General features: G+C 49.0%; 1 protein-coding gene across 1 annotated transcript in view; it reads left to right on the top strand.

Annotated features, from left to right (window-relative positions):
- ADORA1 (adenosine A1 receptor) overlaps positions 1–25528 on the top strand; it is a 142514-nt gene that overhangs the window by 114193 nt on the left and 2793 nt on the right. The window lies entirely within an intron of this gene.

Below are 25528 nucleotides of genomic sequence, written 5' to 3' on the forward strand. Positions count from 1 at the left end.
AGACTGGATACTATGAAACTGCTAGAGGAAAAACATAGGTGGAACACTCTTTGCCATAAATTGCAGCATTTTTTTGGATCCATCTTCTAGAGTAATAAAACTAAAAACAAAAACAACAAATGGGACCTAATTAAAGTCTTTTGCACAGCAAGAGAAACCATAGGCAAAATGAAAAAGCAACCTACTGAATGGGAGAAAATATTTATAAATAGTGTGAAACAATATAGGATTAATATTCCACATATATAAACAGCTCACATGACTCAACGTTAAAAAAAAAAAGGTAAAAAAGTTGGCAGAAGAACTGAATACACATTTTTCCAGAGAGGAAATGCAGATGCCCAAAAGGCACATAAAAAGATGCTCAACATCACTAATCATCAGGGAAATGCAAATCAAAACCACAATGACACAGCAACTCACACCTGTCCAAATGTTGTTGTTGTTGTTCAGTTGCTAAGTCAAGTCTGACTCTTTGTGACCCATGGACTGCAGCATGCCAGGTTTCCTTGTCCTTCGCTGTTGCCTGGAATTTGTTTAAATTCATGTCCACTGAGTCAGTGATGCCATCCAAACATCCCATCATCTGTTGCTCATCCTCCTCCTGCCTTCAGGCTCTCTCAGCAGCAGGGTCTTTTCCAGTGAGTCAGCTCTTCCAACAGATAGCCAAAGTATTGGAGTTTCAGCTTCAGCATTAGTCCCTCCAATGAATATTCAGGGTTGATTTCTTTCAGGATTGACTGGTTTTAATCTCCTCTTGTCAAAGAGACTTTCAAGACTCTTCTCCAGCACAGCAGTTTAAAAGCATCAATTCTTTGGTGCTCAGCCTTCTTTATGATACAGCTCTCACATCCATACATGACTCCTGGAAAAACCGTAGCTTCAACTATACAGACCTTTGTCAGCAAAGTGATGTATTTGCTTTTCAATATGCTGTCTAGGTTTGTCATATCTTTACTTCCAAGGAGCAAGTGCCTTTTCATTTTGTGGCTTCAGTCACCTTCCACAGTGATTTTGGAGCCTAAGAAAGTAAAATGAGTTACTGTTTTTACTTTTTCCTCATCTATTTTCCATGAAGTGATGGGACTGGAGGCCATGATCTTTGTTTTTTGAATGTTGAGTTTTAAGCCAGCTTTTTCACTCTCCTCTTTCACCCTCATCAAGAGGCTCTTTAGTTCCTCTTCACCTTCTGCCATTAGAGTGGCATCATCTGCATATCTGAGGTTGTTAATATTTCTCCCAGCAGTCTTGATTCCAGCTTGTGATTCATCCAGCCTGATATTTCACATGGTGTACTCTGCATATTAGTTAAATAAACAGGGTGACAATATACAGCTTGTTGTACTCCTTTCCCAATTTTGAACCAGTACATTGTTCCAAGTGCGGTTCTAACTGTTGCTTCTTGCCCTGCATATAGGTTTTTCAGGAAACAGGTAAGGTGGTCTGGTATGCCTAATCTCTTTAATAATTATGTACAGTTTGCTGTGATCCACACTCAAAGGCTTTAGTGTAGTCAATGAAACAGAAGTAAATATTTTTATAGAATTCCCTTGCTTTTCCTATGATCCAGTGGATGTTGGCAATTTTATCTTTGTTTCCTCTGCCTTTTCTAAATCCAGCTTGTACATCTGTAAGTTCTCTATTCATGTACTGTTGAAGCCTAGCTTGAAGGATTTTGAGTTTGCCACCATGTGAAATGAGCACAGTTGTACAGTAATTTGAGCATTCTTTGCCATTGTCTTTCTTTGGGATTAGAATGAAAACTGACCTTTTCCAGTCCTGTGGCCACTGCTGAGTTTTCCAAATTTGCTGGCATATTGAGTGCAGCACTTTCACAGCATCACCTTTTAGGATTTGAAGTAGCTCAACTGGAATTCCATCACCTCCACTAGCTTAGTTCGTAGCAATACTCCTAAGCCCCCTTGCCTTCACACTCCAGGATGCCTGGCTCTAGGTGAGAGATCACACCATCATGGTTATCTGGGTCATGAAGATCCTTTTTGTTTTGTCCTCCTGTGTATCCTTGCCACCTCTTCTTTGGGTCTATACCATGTCTGTCCTTTATTGAGCCCATCTTTGCATGAAATATCCCCTTGGTATCTCTAATTTTCTTGAAGAAATCTCTAGTCTTTCCCACTCTATTGTTTTCCTCTATTTCTTTGCCTTGATCAGTGAAGAAGGCTTTCTTATCTCTCCTTGCTTTTCTCTGGAACTCTGCATTCAGTTGGGTATATCTTTCCTTTTCTCCTTTGCCTTTTGCTTCTCTTCTTTTCTCAACTATTTGTAAGGCCTCCTCAGACAACCATTTTGCCTTCTTGCATTTCTTTTTCTCGGGGATGGTTGTTACAAACTTCCATCCATAGTTCTTCGGGCTCTCTGTCTACCACTTCTAATCCCTTCAATCTATTTGTCACCTCCGCTGTATAATCATAAGGGATTTGATTTAGGTCATACCTGAATGGTTTAGTGGTTTTCACTACTTTCTTCATTTTAAACCTGAATTTTCCAATAAGGAGTGGATGATCTGAGCCAGTCAGCTCCAAGTCTTATTTTTGCTGACTATATAGAGCTTCTCCATCTTTGGCTGCAAAGACTATAATCAATCTGATTTTGGTGTTGACTATCTGGTGATGTCCATATGTAGAGCCATCTCTTTTGTTGTTGGAAAAGCATGTTTGCTATGATTAGTGTGTTCTCTTGGCAAACTCTGTTAGCTTTGCCCTGCTTCATTTTGTACTCCAAGGCCAAACTTTCCTGTTACTCCAGATATCTCTGGACTTCCTAATTTTACATTTTAGTCCCCTATGATGAGAAGGATATCTTTTTTGGTGTTAGTTCTAGAAGGTCTTGTAGGTCTTCATAGAACCATTCAACTTCAGCTTCTTTGGCATTAGTGGTTGGGGCATAGACTTGGATTACTGTGATGCTGAATCCTTTGCCTGTAAGAATGGATTTCATCAAAAAAAGCCATTGTTGATGTTGATTTTCACATGTTGGAAAGGATGTGAAGAAAAGAGGAGACTCCTACATTTTGGTAGGAAGGCAAATTGGTGAAACCACTGTGGAAAACAGTATGGAGGTTTCTTAAAAAACTAAAAATAGAACTACCATTTGAACCAGCAATTATACTACTATATTATTTCAGAGTATATATATGAAAAAAACAAAAACACTAATTCAGAAAGATACATGCATCCCAGTATTCATAGAAGCATTATTTACAGTTGCCAAGATATGGAAATAACCTGTGTCCATTAACAGATATGGATAAAGATGTGGGGTGTGTGTGTGTGTGTGTGTGTGTATACATATATATATATATATATATATATATATATGCAATAGAATACTGAAAGTGTTAGTCACTGTTGTGTCTGACTCTTTGTGACCCCATGGACTGTAGCCCGACAGGCTCCTCTGTCCATGGAAATCTCCAGGGAAGAATACTGGAGTGGGTTGCCCTTTCCTTGTCCAGGGTAACTTCCTGACTCAGGGATCAAACCTGGGTCTCCTGCATTACAGGCAGATTCTTTTGTCAGAGCCACCAGGGAAACCCAATGCAATACTACTGAAACATAAAAGAGAAACACAATTTTGCCATTTGCAGCAACTTAGATGGATTTGGAAGGCATTATGCTGAGTGAAATAAATCAGAGAAAGTCAAATACTATATATCACTTATACATGGAATCTAAAAAATATGAGAAACTATGAACATGACAAAAAAGAAGCAGACTCGTAGATACAGAGAACAAACTGGTGGTTTCTAGTGTGGGGAGCGGGAAGGGTGAGGGCAACATGGGGGTGGGGGAGTGGGATGTACAACCTATTGGGTATAACATAGGCTTAAGGGTGTATATCACAGCATGGGGGAATATAGCCAATATTTTGTAATAACTGTAAATAGAAAGCAACCTTTCAAAAGTGTATATTTTTTTAATTTAAAAAAGAAGAGGAAAGGACCAAGGACTGAGCATCAAGAGGTTGGGAGATGAGACACCAGCAACCGAGACTAAAGGAGAGCCACAGATATAGGAAGAAACCCCGAGTCCCTAGCGTGGTGTCCCAAAAGCCAGCTAGGGAAGGGGGTGAAGGGGGACCAAGAGGCTGGCCGCCACATGCTGCCAGGGTGGCAAGGGAGACGAAGACTAAGAATTACTGTCAGCAGGAGCAATGCTAATTGACGGTGGGAGAAAAATGTCTGATTGAAGAGGACTCAGCAGAGAAGACGAACGGAATCGAAGGCAGCTGGCATAGGTTACTCCTTTGAGGAATTTTGTTGCAGAGCGCAAAGGCAGGAGGCAGGAGCTGCCAGGGGAAATGGGAGTGAGGCGTTTTGCTCTGTTTTTGCTGAGGAGGGACATTGGTATGTCTGTGTACTTACTGAGACAATTTAGTAGACAGCGCAAAACTAACAATAGGGCAAAGAAGAGAATTTCTGGATTGATGTTGTTGTTTAGACCAACAGAGCAGGGGCCCGGGCAAACTCAGAGGGGTTGGCTTTAGAGGAGCATGGAGGTCATCTACCAGGCAGGAAGGCAGGCTGTGGGTGCTGGCAGGTGAAGTTCTCTTCTGAGTGTTTCAGTTTTCTTAGCAGTGGGAAGCAAGGTCATCACCTGAGAGGAAGGAGGTGATGGAGAGAGTAGAAAGTGTGAAATAATTCTTTAGGAAATGGGAAAATGACTAGATTCAGAAAATCTAGTACAGTTGGAGGCAGTGTTAAGGGCCCACCTGAAGTTCATGGTGATCAGTATGAGTGTTCAGCTGCATGGGCACAGGCATAGAGCAGGTGAACAATTCATTCTTTCACTTAATCAGAAGTGCCAGATTCCTTGCCAGGCATTGTGTATCTTACAATGGCCAAGAAGTCAGCCCTGATCCGTGCCCTTGTGGAATTTAGAGGCTAGTGGGAGTGAACCAAGACCCAGATAGTATTAATGCATATATATGGAATCTAGAAAAATGGTACAGATGAACCTATTTGCAGGAATAGAGACACAGATGTATAGAACAGACTTGTGGACATAGGGTATGGGTGGGGGAAGGAGAGGGTGGGACGAATTGAGGAGTAGCTTTGACATATATATACTACCATGTGTAAAATAGATAGCTAGTGGAAAGCTGCTGTATGACCCAGGAAGCTCAGCTCGGTGCTCTGTGACAAACTAGAGGGATGGGGTGGGATGGGGTGGGGTGGGGTGGGGTGGGAGCCAGATTCAAGGGGGATATATGTATATATATAGCTGATTCACCTTTCCTGGTAGCTCAGTTGGTAAAGAATCCACCTGCAATGCAGGAGACCCTGGTTCAATTCCTGGGTTGGGAAGATCCCCTGGAGAAGGGATAGGCTGCCCACTCCAGTATTCTCGGGCTTTCCTTGTGGCTCAGCTAGTAAAGAATCCGCCTGCAATGCGGGAGGCCTGGGTTCAAGCCCTGGGTTGGGAGGATCCCCTGGAGAAGGGAAAGGCTACCCACCCCAGTGTTCTGTCCTGGAGGATTCCGTGGACTGTATAGTCCAGGGGTCACAAAGAGCTGGACACGCCTGAGCGACGTGCACTGGCATGGCTGATCCGCTTTGTTGTGCAGCAGGAACGAATACGACATTGTGAAGCAATCATACGCCAATAAAAAATTTCAAAAGCAAAAACAAGCAGATAGCTACAATTGCGACTTCAAAGAATTTGAGGAAGGAAGCCATCCTGGAATTCACTGTAGCTGCACTTGACTTTGGCTTCTGCAGACTCTGTGTCAGTCCAGCTCGCTTGGGGTCCAAGGACTAAGGCAGGACCTTGGAGGCCCCAGGTGGTTCATGGTCAAGAGTTTGGTTTGGATTCTAGGTACACAGTGAAGCCTTTGAGTGCTTTAAGCAGGGAATGACATAATCCAGATTACATTTTTAAAATGTCAAGTCCTTAACAAAAGAGAAGCAAATCAAATTCAGTGATACATAAAAAGGGTAACATATCACAGCCAAACAGGTTTTATCCCAAGTATTCAGGTATGGTTTAACATTTGAAAAAAATGAATATCTTTACCACAGTAATGTAAGGTCACTCTGCCTGGTGTGTGGAGAATGGCTTAGAGCGGATAAGAGGAGACAGTAAGAGAGCTTGGCTCAGGCGGGGGTTGGGGCCGGCAGACTGCAGGCATGTTAGCGTTAGAACCAGCTGGTAAAGAGCTGGATGTGCAAAGTAGGAGAGGGATCAGGTGTGACTCCCCAAGATGAAGGCTGAAGCCACGGGGTAGATGGTGGTGCCGCTTCTGGAGACAGGGAATGGTGAGGAAGCGAGGAGTTGGAGAGGGGGTGATTCAGATCCTAGTAGGTATTCAAGTGGAACGGAGGCAGTGGCGGGTCTAGTGGTCGTCTCTCTCTTGCTGGTTTACCAGCTTCTGTCCTTTTCATGTGGTCCAACAAACAGCCTTTTGGCCTCAAACTGCCTTCTTTAAGGAGTCCCTCAAACATCAAGCAAGCTTCCCGGGTGCCTCCAGCTGCTGCGTCTATTGTTCCCACCTCAATTCTCAGGGGGAGACTGGCTTTCTTAGGCTGAAACCCCAGAAATAAGGACATGCGAGAAGGAGATGGCAGAGTTGGGGGTTTGTCCTTCTTGCCAGGCTTTACTTAGAATGATGCACAGTGGCTTCTGTGATAGTGAAGGCCACCTCGAGTCTCTGCCCATCCTCAGTCAGCCAGGCACTCTCCATAGATGCTCTGTGTCCACGGCCTCATTTCCCACCCTCATCGCCGGAACCCGCCAGTGACTGGGCATTGCGCTGCCGCTGCTCACTCAGTTGTGTCCAACTCTTTGCGACTCCAGGGACAGTAGCCCGCCGGGCTCCTCTGTCCATGGGATTCTCCAGGCAAGAATACCAGAGTAGGTTGCCGTTTTCTTCTCCAGGTCTAGCAGTGTGGACTGTGTTAATCCTCTGCACAATGGGTGTTCCTCTCCCACTCCACAGCAGGGTCCTCTCACAGCTGCTATCTTGGGCCCTGGGGGCCTGGTTTTAGCTAACACAGTAAAGGAGATGGTCAACCAGTAAGGAGGCAGTTATCAGCTTCAGACTAGCCCTAGTGGGCAGAGCAGGAGGGCTGGGGAAAGCCCCAGGCTGGCATGGGTCACACAGGGACAGGGTCTCTGTCGCCATGGACTGCTTGGTGGAGCACTATTAACTCTTCCATGCAGAAACAATCTCCTTTAACCTTGTGTAGCAGAGAAAGCTTTGCAGTACAGTTTGTGGGGGTGGCGCCGGCCATGCACTTGTTCTTAGAGTTCACAGGCTTCTGGTTCTCTGCTTCCCACCCCTGGGAAAGCAGGGACAAAGACTATAGGAGGGCAAGAATTACTTCTTAGTCCTTGTTTTTCTAGCCCAGTGGAACCAAGTGCTCTGATGCCTACCTACCAGTTGGAATGGGAATGTATCCGGCCATGATTCTCTTGGGGGCACCAGAGGGAAACGTTTCTTGGAAAAGAGCCTCTTACCCCAGATATATTTCATTTTTTATTGAAGTATAATTGATTTACAATATTATATTAGTTCCAGGTGTACAACATAGTATTTGATGTTTTTATACATCATAAAACAGTCACCAGGATAAGTCTAGTTGATTTTTTACCATACAAAATTATTACACTATTATTGATGATATTTCCTATGTTGTATATTACATTCCCATAACTTATTTTATCCCCAGATATTTAAAATTTTTATTTATTTTTAATTGAAGGATAATTGCTTTATAATATTGTACTGTTTTAATTTTATTTATTTTTAGTTGGAGGATGATTGCTTTACAATATTGTGTTGGTTTCTGCTATATATCAACATGAACCAGCCATAAGTATATGTATATCCCCTCCCTCTTGAATCTCCCTCCTACCTCCCACCCCATCCCACCCCTCTAGGTTGTTACAGAGCCCCAGGTTGAGTTCTTTGAGTCCGATAGCAAACTCCCATTGGCTGTTTTATGTGTCATAGTGTGTATGTTTCCATGTTTCTCTCTCCATTCATCCCACTCTCCTCCCCTGCCCCCTACATGTCCATAAGTCTGTTCTCTGTCTGCATCTCCACTGCTTCCCTGCAAATAGACTCATCAGTACCATCCTTCTAGATTCCACATGTGCACATTAATATACGATATTTGTTTTCCTCTTTCTGGCTTCACTCTGGCTCTAGGTTCTTCTACCTCAGAATGAACCCAAATGCATTTCTTTTTATGGTTGAGTGATATTCCATTGTATATATATACCACAGCTTCTATCTCAGATATTTTTAATGATCACCTTTTCAGAGAAACATCTCTCTGGTTCTGCTTTATGGAAGCACTCGAGTAGAATGAGGGGCAAAAGCAGTATCCCCAGACAGATAGTTCAGGTACTTAGAACTAGTCATCTTGGAGTAGCTACTTAACCTTTCTGATTAAGGTTACTTAACTTTAAGGTCAAAGCTAGTGGAGGTGATGGAATTCCAGTTGAGTTGTTTCAAATCCTGAAAGATGATGCTGTCAAAGTGCTGTACTCAATATGCCAGCAAATTTGGAAAACTCAGCAGTGGCCACAGGACTGGAAAAGGTCAGTTTTCATTCCAATTCCAAAGAAAGGCAATGCCAAAGAATGCTCAAACTACCGCACAATTGCAGTCATCTCACATGCTAGTAAAAGTAATGCTCAAAATTCTCCAAGCCAGGCTTCAGCAATACGTGAACCGTGAACTCCCTGATGTTCAAGCTGGTTTTAGAAAGCACAGAGGAACCAGAGATCAAATTGCCAACATCCACTGGATCATGGAAAAAGCAAGAGAGTTTCAAGAAAAACATCTACTTCTGCTTTATTGACTATTCCAAAGCCTTTGACTGTGTGGATCACAATAAACTGTGGAAAATTCTGAAAGAGATGGGAATACCAGACCACCTAACCTGCCTCTTGAGAAATCTGTATGCAGGTCAAGAAGCAACAGTTAGAACTGGACATGGAACAACGGACTGGTTCCAAATAGGAAAAGGAGTATGTCAAGGCTGTATATTGTCACCCTGCTTATTTCACTTCTATGCAGAGTACATCATGAGAAATGCTGGGCTGGAAGAAGCACAAGCTGGAATCAAGATTGCTGGAAGAAATATCAATAACCTCAGATACACAGATGACACCACCCTTATGGCAGAAAGTGAAGAGGAGCTAAAAAGCCTCTTGATGAAAGTGAAAGAGGAGAGTGAAAAAGTTGGCTTAAAGCTCAACATTCAGAAAACGAAGATCATGGCATCCGGTCCCATCACTTCATAGGAAATAGATGGGGAAACAGTGTCAGACTTTATTTTTGGGGGCTCCAAAATCACTGCAGATGGTGATTGCAGCCATGAAATTAAAAGATGCTTACTCCTTGGAAGAAAAGTTATGACCAACCTAGATAGCATATTCAAAAGCAGAGACATTACTTTGCCGACTAAGGTCCGTCTAGCCAAGGCTATGGTTTTTCCTATGGTCATGTATGGATGTGAGAGCTGGACTGTGAAGAAGGCTGAGCACTGAAGAATTGATGCTTTTGAACTGTGGTGTTGGAGAAGACTCTTGAGAGTCCCTTGGACTGCAAGGAGATCCAACCAGTCCATTCTGAAGGAGATCAGCCCTGGGATTTCTTTGGAAGGAATGATGCTAAAGCTGAAGCCACTTTGGCCACCTCATGCAAAGAGTTAACTCATTGGAAAAGACTCTGATGCTGGGAGGGATTGGGGGCAGGAGGAGAAGGGGACGACAGAGGATGAGATGGCTGGATGGCATCACGGACTTGATGGATGAGAGTCTGAGTAAACTCAGGGAGATGGTGATGAACAGGGAGGTCTGGCGTGCTGCGATTCATGGGGTCGCAAAGAGTCGGACACGACTGAGTGACTGAACTGAACTGAAGGTTAACTGCTCAACCTTTCTGATTAATGGCGGCTATAACTATTGTCAAATAACCCAAACTTGGTTTCACTTACCACTTGCCCTTCTGTGGCCACTCTGGTCCTGCAGGGAGGAAGATCTTACTGAGACACGTTGCCTGCTCTCTGAGAGAAGGATGTGGTTCTCTTCACCTGCCTCACTGACTGTATTTCAGGACCTAACAACGCGTGCCTTATTGGCACTTAGTAGGTGCCTGAATCAGTGCTAGGTGGGGGAAGGAAGCATTAGTGGGGCAGATTGAGTAGCTTGATTGAGAAGAAGTCAGTTGGATATTTTAAATTCACCTGCAGAGTGCAAACGCAGGTACTGGAGAGTGAAGTGTTATTTTATTAAAACATCCCCAGGAGATCAGAGGAATAAAGGGTCTCATCAAGCTTATCTGGCAAGTTAGGGGGAGTATTCTGGCCTCCTGATCCCAGGCTCAGCTTGCGTTGGTCTCCATGCTCCTGTTTCTATAAGGAAAGGGTGTGAAGAGTCCCTCCTGAGCTCTGTTTACCTTCCCAAGGCCTCATCCTTCCCTTTCTGGAGGGCTGGCCTCTGAGGGAGCTGCAGCAAGGGCTCCCTTGGGGGCTGGCAAGTCCATAAATCCTCTCTGGGGAGGAAAACATTCAGTGTGTTAGAGGCCCACTGTGCTCAGCAGATGCACCTGATGTGGTGCCGGGTCCCCTGCGAAGTAAACACAACTCCGCACCCCGTGTTACAGGCTGCTGGTGCCGCCTCTATGCGGACGGTCCAGCAGGGCTGGGGAGAGATACAGTCACCACTCAGGCCCTGGGGCTGACAGTCTGGGAGCAGCCAGCACGCCAGCGAAGGGTGTGAAGGCGTGACACCCCTTCCATCATCACCATTAGTCATGACAGGAGGCCCCGGTGCTTTTAGGCTCTTAGTGGTGTGTGTGTGTGTGTGTGTGTGTGTGTGTGTGTGTGTGTGTGTGTAAGGAGCTATAGCTTTTTATTTTTTAAGGTCAAGAAATCATATTCTGGATTTGCAGCCCTTTCATTCAATTCTGCTTGTTCACCCCTCCTCCCTCTGATTCCAGTCCTTTATTCAAGGCCTAGGGAAGAGGCCCAGCAAGCTAATCTCTTTTCTGTTTGTGCCCTCACCCAATCCTCATGCCTCACCCCCACCTTCCTGATGTGGAAATACAATGTGTTCAAGTCAAGAAATGTTTTTTTGACAGCACAAGTCCTGCCCTCAAGGGCACAGCCCCATCGTCCCATGGGTGAGCCTGGCAGTTTAGGCCGGAGCAGCCTGGTTCACACACGAGCACACAGGGCCAAGGCTGCTCCCTCAGCCTAGACACTCAGCCCCATCCCTCTTTTTACCTCAAAACTTTCTTTGCCTCCTTGCCAGTTACAGCTTAATCTGTCCAAGCCTTGGAGTTGAGGAGAAATATAACAGGATATTTAACATATAAGAACATGTCTTAAACAAATACACACACCCCTCAGAAAACTATCCCCTTCTCTTTTCTAATTCCTGCTCATTCCATAATAGTCAACTCAGACGACACCTCCTCCAGGAAGCCTTCCTTGTTTTGTCATGTTTACAGCTCCCCATGCTCCTCTGTTACACAGCCCTTGTCAGATTGCACTGAGGTAACCTCCTTAATTGGCTAGTGAGCAACTTGAGGGTGGGGCCCAAGCCTGTTCATCTCTCCTTCACAGTGTCCAGCATAGTTTCTGCCCATTTTTGGTATCCAATGCCTGATCAATAAATGAATGGTAATAGTAGCAAGTGACTCTTGAACACCTAATATTTGCTAGGCCCTGTGCTAAATGCTTTGTGTGGATTCTCTTATTTAAATCCTTACACAATTTTATGAAGAGGAGCTAATAGTATTTTATAGTAATAGTTATAATATGTTCCTCTTTTCCTCATTCTCTGGGGAAGCTGAGGCTCAGAGAGGTTAAACAGCTTGATATTCGTCACACAGCAGCAAAGTGTAACTGGGGTTGTTGAATGAGCAGTGGAACAGATGAATGAAAAGACCTGTCTTTGAGCTTTGACTCCACCGTTAGCGCTGGGTGGTTTTGGATAAACCACTTACCTCTTTGGTTTCAGTTCCCACATTTATAGAATGGGTGCAATTGCTAACCATACTGCAGAGAGCTGTCTGTAGGACGGTGCTCTCAGAACAGGAGAGGACGAGGCTCCTTGCTCAGGGGTCAGCTGGCTCTGGGTGTGTCTAGGGGGAGGCAGGACCCCCAGTGCTCCAGCCCCGCCTGTCCTCTGGCCGCAGCACAGAGGAGGACCCGTGCGTTGGGCGGCCGGGCACACAGAAGTGGCGAAGGAGCTAACGCTGGCGGCAGGGCAGTGGCTGTGCGAGGGGACAGGAACGCGCGAGGCCAACACAGCTGCCGCTGGGAGGCGAGAAGGCAGGAGGCAGGTGCTGCCACGCACCTGTCTGGGGCTTCGCGTGTCTCTGGAGCCGACGTTTAAAAAGAGCACCTCTTCCCTCTCAGGTGTCGTGCCGTGCTGTCTCCCCTCACCAGAGTGGACACAGCTTCTGGCTGCTGGGAGAGGGCCATCCACCTCCAGCACGGCGGACTGGCGGCTCCACACTAACAACTCCCTGACCACATGAGGTCAGCGGGCACCTTGGGGCTGGTGGGGGGAACTCAGCCACTGGACGTGCAGGCTAGCATTGAGCTTGAAGTCCTCAGTGTTGAGCAGCTCTAGAGCCTCAAGGGTCTGCAGAGGAGCGGTTGTCACCTCCCACTGCTGACATCCACAAAGGCAAGAAGGCGACACTCTTTGGGCTCTTGTCTTCCAGTCAGAACGTGGCCTGAGTCTGAGCTCAGTCTACTGTTGATTTGAAGAAAAGAAGGGAAACACTTGGGAGGAGAATCAAGGACAAGGGAACCCCTCCCCAACCAAGGAGACTTGATCCCTTCATTTTCCGAGGGCAGAGAGAGGCTGGGAGCCAGCAGTCCTGAGGCTGGAACTCAGACTGCACCCATCAGACTGCACCCATCAGACTGTACCCATCATCAGACTGCACCCACCATCAGACTGTACCCACCATCAGACTGTACCCACCATCAGACTGCACCCACCATCAGACTGCACCATCAGACTGTACCCATCATCAGACTGTACCCATCATCAGACTGCACCCACCATCAGACTGCACCATCAGACTGCAACCATCATCAGACTGCACCATCAGACTGCAACCATCATCAGACTGCACCCATCATCAGACTGTACCCACCATCAGACTGTACCCACCATCAGACTGCACCCACCATCAGACTGCACCCACCATCAGACTGCACCCACCATCAGACTGCACCATCAGACTGTACCCATCATCAGACTGTACCCATCATCAGACTGCACCCATCATCAGACTGTACCCATCATCAGACTGCACCATCACACTGCACCCATCAGACTGTACCCATCAGACTGCATCCATCATCAGACTGCACCATCAGACTGCACCATCAGAACAAGCCACCCCGCTTCTCTGGCCCCACATCCCCACCAGGAGCAGGGACTCGCAGCCCCTACTGACCTCGCAGAGTGGCTGCAGGGACCCAGGGGGCAGCTCGTGTGCTGAGTCCGAAAAAGGGAGGCAAGCTGGGAGGTGCAGAACTGCGTGTCTTGGGAGTCAGGCTGGCAGGGCTGGTTTCCTCGTCCTGACTCTGCGGCTCACTTGTTCTGGGATCTTGGCAGAACTCTCTGAGCCTCAGTTCCTACATCTGAAAAATGAACATAAGGATATCTACCTTACTGACCTGTTGAGAGGATTACATGTGAAAATAATGTAAACCCACCATCTTTCTCTGGTACCACAGGGCTTGTTCTTCCCCTTTCCTGCTGTCTCATGGAAGGGAGGAGAATCGATGGATAGCAGCATGGGTGTGTGTATGTGTGTGTGTCTGTCTCTGTTGCAAACGGGGTGGACAGTTAGCACACGCCTGCACCACTGTGTCTTGAGGGCTCCTTCACAAGCTTCCCGTGTTTAGCTTGGGGAGGTGGTGTGGCAGGCTGGGAGGCGCGCTGAGTGTGAGGTGGCGCTCTGTCACTGCTCTGGGTACAGTGCCCGGGGCTCCTCCCTCTGCCTGAAGCTCCTCCGTGAGCCCCGAGCCTGTCTGACAAAGGGTCCTGAGGAAGGAGGCGTGTGGTCTCGAGGGGAGGGGAGGCAGCTGCGTGCTAAGTGTCTCCTCAATGTCAGGAGCAGCATTGAGGGACTTCTTTGGCAGCATATTTAATTTTATTTACCTGTGCAAGGCTGGTATAAACATCATTTCTACAAATAAAGAAACAGAGAACCAAGCAGGTAAAAGAACTTGAAAATTGCTATCCAACTAGTAATTAGCAAAAGTGGAGCTTGAACACCTGCCTGCCAGACGCCAAAGTGAATGCTGTTTGTGATACACCCATCACCCGGCCACTGTCCCCAGGGATTTCCAGGGGAACCGCAGTCCCTGTCCTCAGAGAGCTTCTAGGCGGAGACGGAGCTAGAACACACAAGATTTTTCAGATAAGAGAAACCGGCTGAGAGGGCTGAGACTTCCGGGACAGGGGCTGATAGCAGCGGGTACAGGCCCGGCCTGACCCACCGCCTGGTTTCCTTTAGGCCCTGCCCGCTTTCTCTCAGGTCCCAGAGCCTGCGTGTGCTCATCTGCACAGCTCCTTCAATCACAAGTGCAAGGAAGCTAAATCAGGAGGTGTTGCTAGCCTCATGACAGCAGAAATAGTCCAGTGAGGTCTGTGGAAGTGAGAATGGAGGAGATGGGCTAAAGAGGCAGCCCAGCAGACGCTGGGCTTGGTCCTAGGGCTTAGTGTTACGAGAGATTCTGGGAAACTTTCTCTGCCACCCGCTGGTAGCAGGCAGCCTGCAAAGAGCACTGGGCCACAGTCAGAGGAACCTGGTTAAGTCTTTATTTGTCAAAATGATGTTTATACCAGCCTTGCATGGCTGAACCCTCTTAGGCCTCAGTTTCCCTAACTGTGAAATGTCAACAACAAAAGCTGTCATTTCTGTCAGGCAAGATAATGTGTGCAACAGGGAGGATCCTTGGTTGGAGGTGCTTTGTGAGAAGAAAGGTTCCACCCCACTGTCATTTCGCTGAGGTGGAAACCTCTTGCCCTTCTCCCGTTCTGGCTCCCTGCCTTTGCTCCCTCCATATGGTGGAGGTGGCTCTCCATAAAGAGAAGCAAGTCACGCAGGTGGTTTGCAGGGGACTTGGCATGGATTTGAGTTCCTATTTCCTACAGGATCCAAGACAATGCCTTTCTTTTTCCTGGGCTGCTCAGACAGGCTTTTGCGCAAACAAGGGTGGAAAGGGTTACTTTTGTGCCAACCATTCAGCTGAATGCCATTGGCCTTGCTCCTTCGACACACACTGAAGTCTGAGAAGCTTGGACAGTGAGGGACACTGGGGACGTAAGGCTACAGTCCCTGCTCTCAGGGTCTGCCCTGCCTCACGGGGCTATGACTGTGTGAGACACCAAACCCTGGTCTTGGAGGGAGCTGACCTGAGGTGCAATCCCAGTTCTGACCACCAGCTGTATGACTCTGAGAGAGTTACCCAGTCTCATCTGTGGAGACGCTGCCTTCTTCCCAGGAAGACTGTGAAAAGAGAAAGGAGAGACTGCACGAAGGCTCGGTGCCAAGTGGTTACTATGGAAACACTGGAAGGTGGGTGAGGCAGCTATCAGCTCCGTTTGATATCTGCCTCGCTAAGATTCTGAGAGGTGATGCAATCTGCTAACACAGCAAGTTTGAGTCTGATTCGAACCCAGGCCCTCTGATGCCTGTCACATGCCTGCCAGCGCTTTGTCATCTTGAGCTTCTTGCTTTCCTGGCCAACTGGTGTGACTCTATTGCAGATAGTGGTACCGGCTTCCCCAGGAGAGGGGGGTGGTCAGATCCTTTTGTGGGGCGCTTGAGTTGGATCTTCCAAATGGCCCAGATTGTTGGTATTAATATCAGCTGGGAGAGGAAAGCCACTTTGGTGTTCCCACCACGTGCCTGGTATGCCTTTCCTACCGAATTCTTGCCTGGTTGAGTCCCCGGGGTCCATTATTGCCCACAATCTGCCTTTTCTTTTTGCGGCTCTGAGCCCAGCACTTTGAAGTTTTTGTGAATGGTAGATGGGAAAAAAGGCTTTGATTTTTAATAAGCTTCCTCCTCTCCCGCATACATCATAATGTGAGATTCCCTCATCCAGGGTTGTGGCAGATGTGATTTATTAGGCTTTGCAGAAGTGGCAAAAGTGACTGAAAATGAGGTCATTGATCAAGGCTCCGAGAAGCTGCCTCACCAGGTCCCTGCTCTGGGATGCTGCCAGTGGCTCCACGCTGCTCCATTATCCTGATGCAAGTCACGGGGATGTAGGCCAGCTTGCTGAGAACAGACTGTCCCCTGCTTCCACCCAGGAGCAGCTGTGAGAAGAAAGTCTAGTCCTGCAGCAGGAGGAAGTGTAGTTAGACTCTAAATAGGCTAGAATCACCTAATTAAGTAGCTTAATGTATTAAGCTGGGTGACTTAGAATGGGAAGTGGGCTGGGTAACTAACTGGCGCAGAAACGTAGGACTGGAAATCTCAAGGAGTCTATGGGAGGTTCCTCAGCTGGTGGGCTGGTGCATGTTCTGTTCTTCTTCCAGAAGGGATGTTGTGGCAAGAAGCAGAAAGCCTCAGAGCAGCTTCCTCTTCCTCTTCTTCTTGCTTTATTCCCATTTAAAATGGTCGGTGGTATCACTGGCCATCTTCCACGTTAGCACTGTTTTCTATTCATTGCATCTGTTGTTTCGCTCCCACCTTCTCTTTTTCTGACTTCTCTGGTTTTAATTGAGCATTCTATGTGACTCTGTTTTCCTTTCTAAAAATATTATTGTGTGCCCACTGAGTACCTGTACCATGGCAGGTGCTAGGAATACAACACTGAACCAGACCTGACTCCCGTCACTGGGGAACTTGCAGTTATATGCTTAGGGAGGAAAGCATAGTTTTAGTGATTGCCCCGCCTGGGGAAGAGGAGGGTATCTACCTCCACCTTGATCCAGGTGAGTCAACTGTGAGAAGGCCTGGGAAGGGGACTCTATGCTTGGCCTGCGCCTACCTGGGCAATGCTGGGTGCTTCCCCTTCTCTCACTGCATCAGGACCCTCCTTCTCCCCAGCCCATTTCTGGAGGTGCTACAGGAAAGAGGAGAAAAGCCTCAAATCCAAGAAGTCGGAAAGGCAGCATGGGGCAGGGCTCAGGGCTGACGCCGTTGCTGAACTTTTCTGTGTGCTCCTGCCTGGGTGGCTGCACTGGCTCGGGGATGGGGCCTGGCCTGCAGCTTCGTGTGAATGCGCTGCACACTGCAGGGATCAGTGAGTAGGCCTGGGTGGGGCTCAAGACAAAGGAAGCCTGAGAGGCACAAAGGAGGGACAATGGGAAGCTGCTAGGTGCTGGAGTTCTTACTGCTCTAATTGGGCCCCACATTTCCACCAACCTGAACGTGAGGTGGGAGCAAGGGCAGGGCTTGGGAAAATATGACTGCAGCTTCTTCCAGGTCCTGAGAGCAGTACTTCCTTGGGTTGGGATACAGCAGGAGGGACTGAAGTTAGATCCTGGGTAGGACTTTCTGGTATAAAAGTACAAGCTATGGAATAGAGGCCTGCGGGTGAGATGGGCCTTCTCTTTGAAGAGATTTCCACAGAGGAGGGGTCTTCCTGTTCTCCTGCCCCTCTCCCACGTCTGTTGCGTCTTTCCTAGAGTAGAGGGCTGATGCTGTGACTTTAGGGAACCCTGAAAGCCCAAGCAGCTTTCCTGGTGGTTCACTGGTAAAGAATCACCTGCACTGCAGGAGACTTGGGTTCAATCCCTGGGTCGGCAAGATCCTCTGGAGAAGGAAATGGCCACCCACTCCAGCATTTTTGCCCAGGAAGTCCCATGAACAGAGGATCCTAGTGGGCTACAGTCCATGGGGCCGCAAAAGAGCTGGACGTGACTTAATGACTAAACAACACCAATGAGGCCCAGGTGGCTAAAGCAGAGTAAGGACCCGAGTCCTCAAGAGCAGTGACCTCCGCAGGGCGAGCGCCCCCTGCCCCAGGCCAGGGGAGGGCTGGGGGTGCCCCTGTGACTCCATGCTCTGATCCACTTTCTGGCCTCAGTGGGCTACCGCCTTCGGGCTGCTCTGGACTCTGCTCACTGTCTCTCTGCCCAGGGTGGGTCATGGCCCTTTGAGGGAAACAGGCCTTCGGGCGGATGTTGAGTACTCTACAGTTCCCAACAGACTAGAAGATGAGCAGAGAGGGGTGGGAGACAGCACTGGAGCCCCCCAAGACTGTCCCCCCATCTCCACTTTCTGCACTGGCTGCTACTCACAAGAGCTTTCCTGGACTTAGCCAGGAATTAAGGTTTCTCCAGGGCCCCGTGTGGGGTGCAGTGCTGGGCTCAGCAAGCTCCCCGTGCACGTCCGCCCACGTCCGCCCCCCACCCAAAGAATCAGACACTAGTCAGATCAGGGGACACAGACTAGTGCTGTGCCAAGGCTGAATTCAGGAGGGGAGCTGAAGTGAAACAAGTAACTTTTTGTTTCTCTGAGTTGCTGCAACCTGTTTTGTTTCTCTTCAGGAGCTGACTGTGTTTTCTGGTAGAGCCAGGGGTGTCCTTGGGAGAGGGGTGGTGGTAACAGGAGGCACCAGTTGCTACTATTCACAGAGGGGCCTTGTGGTCACAGTGATCTTGCCAAGTAGGTCCCCTCATGCCAGTGTGCTGAGGACAAAGCAAGGCTCAAGGAATTGTTGCTTGGCCAAGGCTACAGATTATTAACTGGTAGAGCCAAAGCTTAAACTCAGATCTGACTCCATAGCATTCTTCATTCACTGGAGAAGAGTTTCACCAAGCTCACTCCCTCCTGCAAAGCCTGGACCAGAACTCAGCTCTGTTTTCCTATAACATCAGGTCTTTCCACTCTGTTGGAAAAGAATTTGACACCCTTTACCACTGTGGTCAAACCAGGAAGGCCTCACCGTGCCAACCACTCATAGGTCATTAAATCTATATGCAGACAGGATTTTTTTTTTCCATGCCACCAAATGAGTCAGAAAGTCTCCCACAGCAGGTGGGGTTATCTGGCCCTGATGTTTTCACCATCCTGGCCTCATCCCAAGAATTGGAGACAATCAAATCTGAGGGCAGGAAATGGCCAGGAATGCTGAGGTCTGGATCCTGTTCTCCTGAGTCTGCAGTTCAGGTGAGACACTCTCCTCCCTGAAGACCACCCTGCTCCTGGGATGTGGGGCTTCACTGGCCTCAGGAGTCAGAGTGCTGGGCTGGGGAGGAAGTGACGGCATCTCAAAGTCACCCAGGGGACTGTGTCAGAGCACCGTCCCCGGTCTCCTGTTGCCTGCGTGGGGACGTTCTGATATGCCCGGGGCTGCGGGAAAGGGTTGGGGATGTAGGCAAGGTTGGGGCTTCCCTGGGGGCTCAGACAGTAGAGAATCTGCCTGCACTGCAGGAGAACCAGGTTCAATCCCTGGGTCAGGAAGATTCCCGTGGAGAAGAGAATGGCAACCCACTCCAGTATTCTTGCCTGGAGAATCCCATGGAGAGGAGCCTCGTGGGCTACAGTTCCTAGGATTGCAAAGAGCAGGATACGACTTAGTGACTAACATTTTCACTTTCACACTTTGAGCGCATGCCCACCCTGAATCTGCGAACCTTCCTGCCTACATCCCACCCCCTGCAGCGTCCTCCGCATCAGATGCTCTGAACAAATCCCAACCCCTCTTTGTAAGGATGAGAGGACACAGCCAGAGAGGAAAGGGGCTTTGTCATAGGCTCATAGGCCTCTAGAGGCGCTTGTGATGTCAGTTACCTGGACTACTTTTGAGTCTGGGGTTGAGGCCAGGAACTTTGGCCTTATAGGTTTTATTCAGCCTGGACTGCTCTTCCATCAGAGACGCAGGAGCTATACCTCCCCTGTCAGAAGGGGAGTTCCCTTGGGGCAGAGACTAGCATATATCTTCCACTCATTCCCAGATTCAAGGAAGCTCTGAATCTGAAGCAGAGAGGGTGGGGGAAGTTGTTTCAGAATAGAGGATGTTACTGGGTCACATACATAGATATGATTGTTTTTCCTACCAGTCTGTTGAATTGTTTGTCCTCAGAACATGACCAGGAGTTATTTCCAAGGTCCATTACACTGCTAGCATAATTAATTTCTCCAGCTTTGTTCTTTCAAGGAGTTTCGTGTCTCCCCCACTGTCTGTAGCTCTGCAAAGTTGCCCTGAGGGTGTCAGATGGATCCCCCTTTTGGGGATTGGTGACACTGACATTCAGAGGTGGTGGGTAATGCCACAGGGCCTAAAGCAAGCAATATTCAAGGCAAGATAATTAGGACCCAGACATCCTGGTCCTTCCCCGGGGCTTCTGATCCAGACTCCTGTGGGGAATGTTACTATTAAATATTTTGTCCCTGGAGTGTGCTTTTGATTGTATATGGTTTCCTGTTTCCTCTGAAAGGGAGAGTTTCTCTGCAGGAAGTAGTTTAATAGTCTGAAAGTCTTACGTCCCTGATCTTGAGATCCAAGTTTCCATTTATAAGTAGCTGAGATCTGTGATAAGAAGGGAGGCAAGGAAAGAGGTAACCCGAGCTGCGGAATATCACTCCTTCTCAGACGGCAAGAAAGGGAAGGGAAGATGGAGGATTCAGCCTCAGACTGTCCAAACTGCCTGTTGCAGAAAGGTGTGGACCCCTCCAGTCCCTGCTCAGTCTGCATGCCCAGGGCCTTGGTGAGAGGAAGGTGGCGGTGGCCTGCAGACCCTGCCCCGGTCTCAGCAGTTCACAGGATACTTCATCACCCCTGCCTCCAAACAGAACCATGTGTAGCCTTTTCCACACTCATTCCTTGGATTATCTCTCTTCTTTTGAGTTAACACACATTTATTAAAAGTCTGGCCAGGTCTTTCGTCTCTCTAGCAGGGAGTTCTTTGTGATAATTCAATTGTTCCTGCTCCAGCTTCACCCCTGAACCACTGGGATCTAACCCGGAACACAGAAATTATTAGGTGTTTACAACTGAGGGCTTTTAATGCCCACATTAGGAACTGGTAACATAGGTCATGAAGCATCTGAAAAGTCAAAGAGGGGATAGTGAGGTAACTCAGACATTAGCAACAACAAGAAGCTACCCCTAGGCTGAAGGGCAAAAGAAGCAGGTGGTCCCAAAACCCAGGGGCTGTGGACAGTGAGTGGAAGCTGGAACCAGTGGGCCTGCTAGTGGGAGGTGGAGCCAAGGAAGAGATTTAACCACTGCCTGAGACCCGCCTGTGACAGAGAGGTGGGTGGAAACATCCTTCTGTCTCCTTCCTCCAGCAGTCCAACGCCTTCGATGAACCCAGTGACCCAGGGCCTTGGGAGATGCAGGCTGCAGGAGTTAGACCCCATCCCCTGTGACTCAGAACAGGACAGGGTTGGCGGGGGGGGGGGGGGGGGGGGGGGGGGGGCGGGTAGGGTGCCCAGCTTGAGGACCAGCACTCCCAGTCTTGTCTGTGCAGGGATGGAGCAGCTTCTCTGAGGACCTGGCTCTGGTGGCCAGTTCTTTGTCCACCAAAGAGTTTCTGAGGATCTGTTTCCCTCCCTTCTCTTTTCTTTGTCCAGCGCATCTTTCCTGCCTAGGTCCCCCGGTCTCTTTATCACCTGGTGGCGTTCTGAGCTTTTCCTGTTCTAAGGAGCTTACTGTTCATGATCTCATAATCCGCCTAAAAATTAGCCCACAGCAGTGTACCTGAAGAGCTGTCCTACGACGCTGTAGGCAGACAGAGGCCAGCCCTCTCTGCAGTCGGGTCTCCAACCCATGAAGAGGGCTTATTCATAATGCAAAGGGCCAATGCAGAGCTCAGGCATGCTCATAGCTCCTGCTGGAATTTAGCTTGAGATGGAAATGCCTCTGCTCTGGGAGACTCTGGGGAGGCTGGTTCTGGCTGGGGAAGCCTCTGCTGGTCTCACTGTGTGTTGGGAGCAGGGCTGCTGCGTGTGTGTTAGAGCCTGGCCGGTGGCCTGGTGGCACTCGCTCATACCGCTCAGAAGAGGCCCTCGTCCTCAATCAATCATGAATGGTCAAATGAATCATTTTTATTTATCGCTGAATAAAATGTGGTTTCCATTGCATAAACCATAAAGATTGAATAAATGGATATATGGATTCATGTGTCCATTTTTGTGTGTATTTATTCATGTTGTGTTGTTGGGAGAGGAGAAGGGCCCCTGGTGAGAGAGGGGTCAGGCTGAAGGCAGGGTGCCTCTGTCCCCTCAGTGGTTGGGATCAGAAACTGAGCCTCAGCCTGATGGTGCTCTCTCTCACCTGGACATCCAAACTCAGCAGCAGGTCCTGCGGGCTCTGCTCCCAACACCTCTGACAGCTGGGAGCTCCTCCTCACCCCCACCATCACCTACCCGAGGTCACCACCTCGCCTCTTGCCTTCATGCGTGTACGTCACTTCAGTCATGTCTGACTCTTTGTGACCCCATAGACTGGAGCCCACCAGGCTCCTCTGTCCGTGGGATTCTCCAGGCAAGGGTACTGCAGTGGGTTCCATGCCCTCCAGGGGATCTTCCTGACCCAGGGATCAAAGCACGTCTCTCATGCCTCCTACATTGGCAGGTGACCTCTTTACCACTGAGCTGCCAGGGAATAGGGAAGCCCTGCCTCTTGCCTGGACAGCTGAAGTAGGCTCCCTGTGGTGTTCTTGCTTTCCCCGCTGCACACAGCACACTCCACACCACAGCCCGAGGCATCTTTTAAAAACAGAAACTGGATTATATTCTTTCTTTGCTTACAACGAACGGCTTTCCCTGCACAAGAACAAAACCTTGAAATCTTTCATGTGACCAGCCCAGCCCAGGGGGCCACCCCAGACCACAGCTCTGACTGCCCTGCCCGGTGTCTTGGCCTCACTAGGCTACAGGGGTGGGCAGGGCTCTCCCTGGTTCCTTCAGTGATGTCTTCGAACGGCTGCCCACCCCGCTCGCCCGCGGTGGGGCCCCACGTGGTGTTTCAGTGCCTCGATGCTATTGCTTCCCCATTGTCTGGGGCAGTCATCTCTCTGACTAGGTCTCAGCACAGCCCCAGGGGTGATGAGGCCTTAGACCGTGACTTGGCGGGGACAAGCACTTGTCCTGTTGAACATGCCCCACCCTACGTGCACCCCAGAACTTGCAGCCTCTGCCGTTCTTTCCCGCATGTAAGGAGAGGTGAGTTCTTCTCCCAGCCCTGGGAGGTAGCCCTTCCTGTGAATGCCTGCCCCTACCCCACCAAAGTTCTGAGTCTAACCCTTTCCCACTATGGAAAAAATAGCAAGAAAAACAGATGCAAACTGATACCCTAGGCTGCAGGGTCTGCTGGGACCTGGTCCTGGAGGAGCCCCAGGAAAGCTTTAACCCCAGGGCTCCAGGCAGTTGAGAAGGGTGTGGGGAGGAGGAAAGGGGGGCACCTCTTTAGCCAGAAGCTGCCTTCTCCTTGTCTCCCAGCTGGGACACTGTCAGAATTCATCTCCTCTCTTGGTGGGTCATCATTGCCCAGATGTGAGTCCTGGGCTAGGCACCCCCTCCTCCAGTCCTCAGGCTGGGTGGCAATACCAGAGCTCACCGTGTCTACCCTTCTTTCTCCAGGTAGTACCGCCTGTGGACAGGCATTTTAAAGCTTGTCAGAAAGGGATATTCTGAATCTGCTTATCATCCACAAGTAAACAACCCATAGTCAGCCTGCAGAGTGGTCGTGTGGATTACCGAGACGTGAATGTGAAAGCGCTTTATAAGTAATACACATGCTGTGAACACAGGGGTGATAGCTGTGACGGGATGCCCGCCTCCATCCTTCCTGCTGCAGCTGCAGCCCCGTTTGGCCCTGCTGAGGCGCACCCCAGCTCCCTGCCGCCTGCTTGTGACAGCCGTGACCGAGTGCCTTTCTCTTTTGTAGAATGATCTTCACTCCTTTAGTCACACCCCGTAGACTCTCCCAGAACTTCTTTCACCATGGGGTGCGTGGGAAAGCAGTTGGAGCTCATCGGAAACAAATCCTGAGCCAGATGATTGCAGACACGTTGGGCTACGTGTGCTGAACATCTAAAGATAGCAGGGTTTCCCAGGTGTGTGTGTGTTTTCAGGAGCTTTGGAGGGGTAGGAGCTCAGGCACAGGAATGTTGGTGGGGTGCTTACAGACTACTTCACATATATTAACTCATCTCAAGTAGGTCCCATAATCTCATTTTACAGAGGAAGAATTGACCAAGTAGGTTGCAGACCTGGGGCTCAGATATGGATCTATGACTCCAAAGTATGCACCAGGCTTGCTATTCTGCTGGGGATTCAAGAGGCGGAAATGGGCTTTAGTTATAGCAAGAATGCAAGGATTCAGTTCAGTTCGGTCGCTCAGTCGTGTCCGACTCCTTGTGACCCCATGAACTGCAGCACGCCAGGCCTACCCTGTCCATCACCAACTCCCAGAGCTTGCTCAAACTCATATCCATTGAGTCTGTGATGCCATCCAGCTATCTCATCCTCTGTTGTCCCCTTCCCCTCCCACCTTCAATCTTTCCCAGCATCAGGGTCTTTTCAAATCGGTCACTTCTTCCCATCAGGTGGCCACAAAGCATTGGAGTTTCAGCTTCAACATCAGTCCTTCCAATGAGCACCCAGGACTGATACTGATCTCCTTTAGGATGGACTGGTTGGATCTCCTTGCAATCCAAGGGACTCTCAAGAGTCTTCTCCAGCACCACAGTTCAAAAGCATCAATTCTTCGATGCTCAGGTTTCTTTCTAGTCCAAGTTATTTCTCACATCCATACATGACTACTGGAAAAACCACAGCTTCAGATAGGCACAAGCAATCTGGGCAGCTTTCAAGACTCCTCAGAGCTCTGGGGACACAAGATTACAGAGTAGGGGAGGGTTACCACGCTGTGGTGTTGGAGTGTTCTAAGGGCCTCAGTTTCCCCACTGGGATGATGAGATTGGAAACGAGGTTCCCAAGGTCCCTTCTAGTGCTCAGTTTTTAGACGGGGTGGGAGTGGGTCCAGCTTCTTGCATCCCCCAAATCATTCCCCTTTCCACTCCAGTAAAGTAAATATGGAGGAGAAAGCTGCAGATTCTCCAGGCACAGGACAGAAGAAAACGGAGCTAGAAGGAGGCCTCCACCTTCACACCCGTGGGCTGCAGGAGCTGTTTACATGCTCAGGAGGCCAATCCATCCATTTCAGAAGCTGCATCGGAAAATAACAACTGGGCAAGCTGCTGGCCCAGAGCCAGGCAGGCCCCAGCCTTTGGCACTCATCCCAAGGCCAGTGCGTGGGCCAAGGACATGCCGGCTGCTGGCTGAATTGGTTTAAAGGGAAGTGGGGAGCCCCTATAGACTGCATCTCCTCAACCTTGGGGACAGCGGCAGAGAGAGGGGCATGGCCGGCGGGCAGCCGCGTCCATTCTCGGGGCCCTCCTAATGGTTTCATATCTGAAGAGGGTGTTACGGCCTGAAGAGGGTTGGGGGCTCTGCCCCTCAACATGGTCCGGCTTATTTTCTTCAAAGGACATATCACAACCTGTAGCTGCATTATTCCTCTCTTACTTTTATGTTTTCTGTTTCT

This window comes from Ovis canadensis, chromosome 12, assembly GCF_042477335.2.
Source record: "Ovis canadensis isolate MfBH-ARS-UI-01 breed Bighorn chromosome 12, ARS-UI_OviCan_v2, whole genome shotgun sequence".
Classification (NCBI taxonomy): Eukaryota; Metazoa; Chordata; class Mammalia; order Artiodactyla; family Bovidae; genus Ovis; species Ovis canadensis.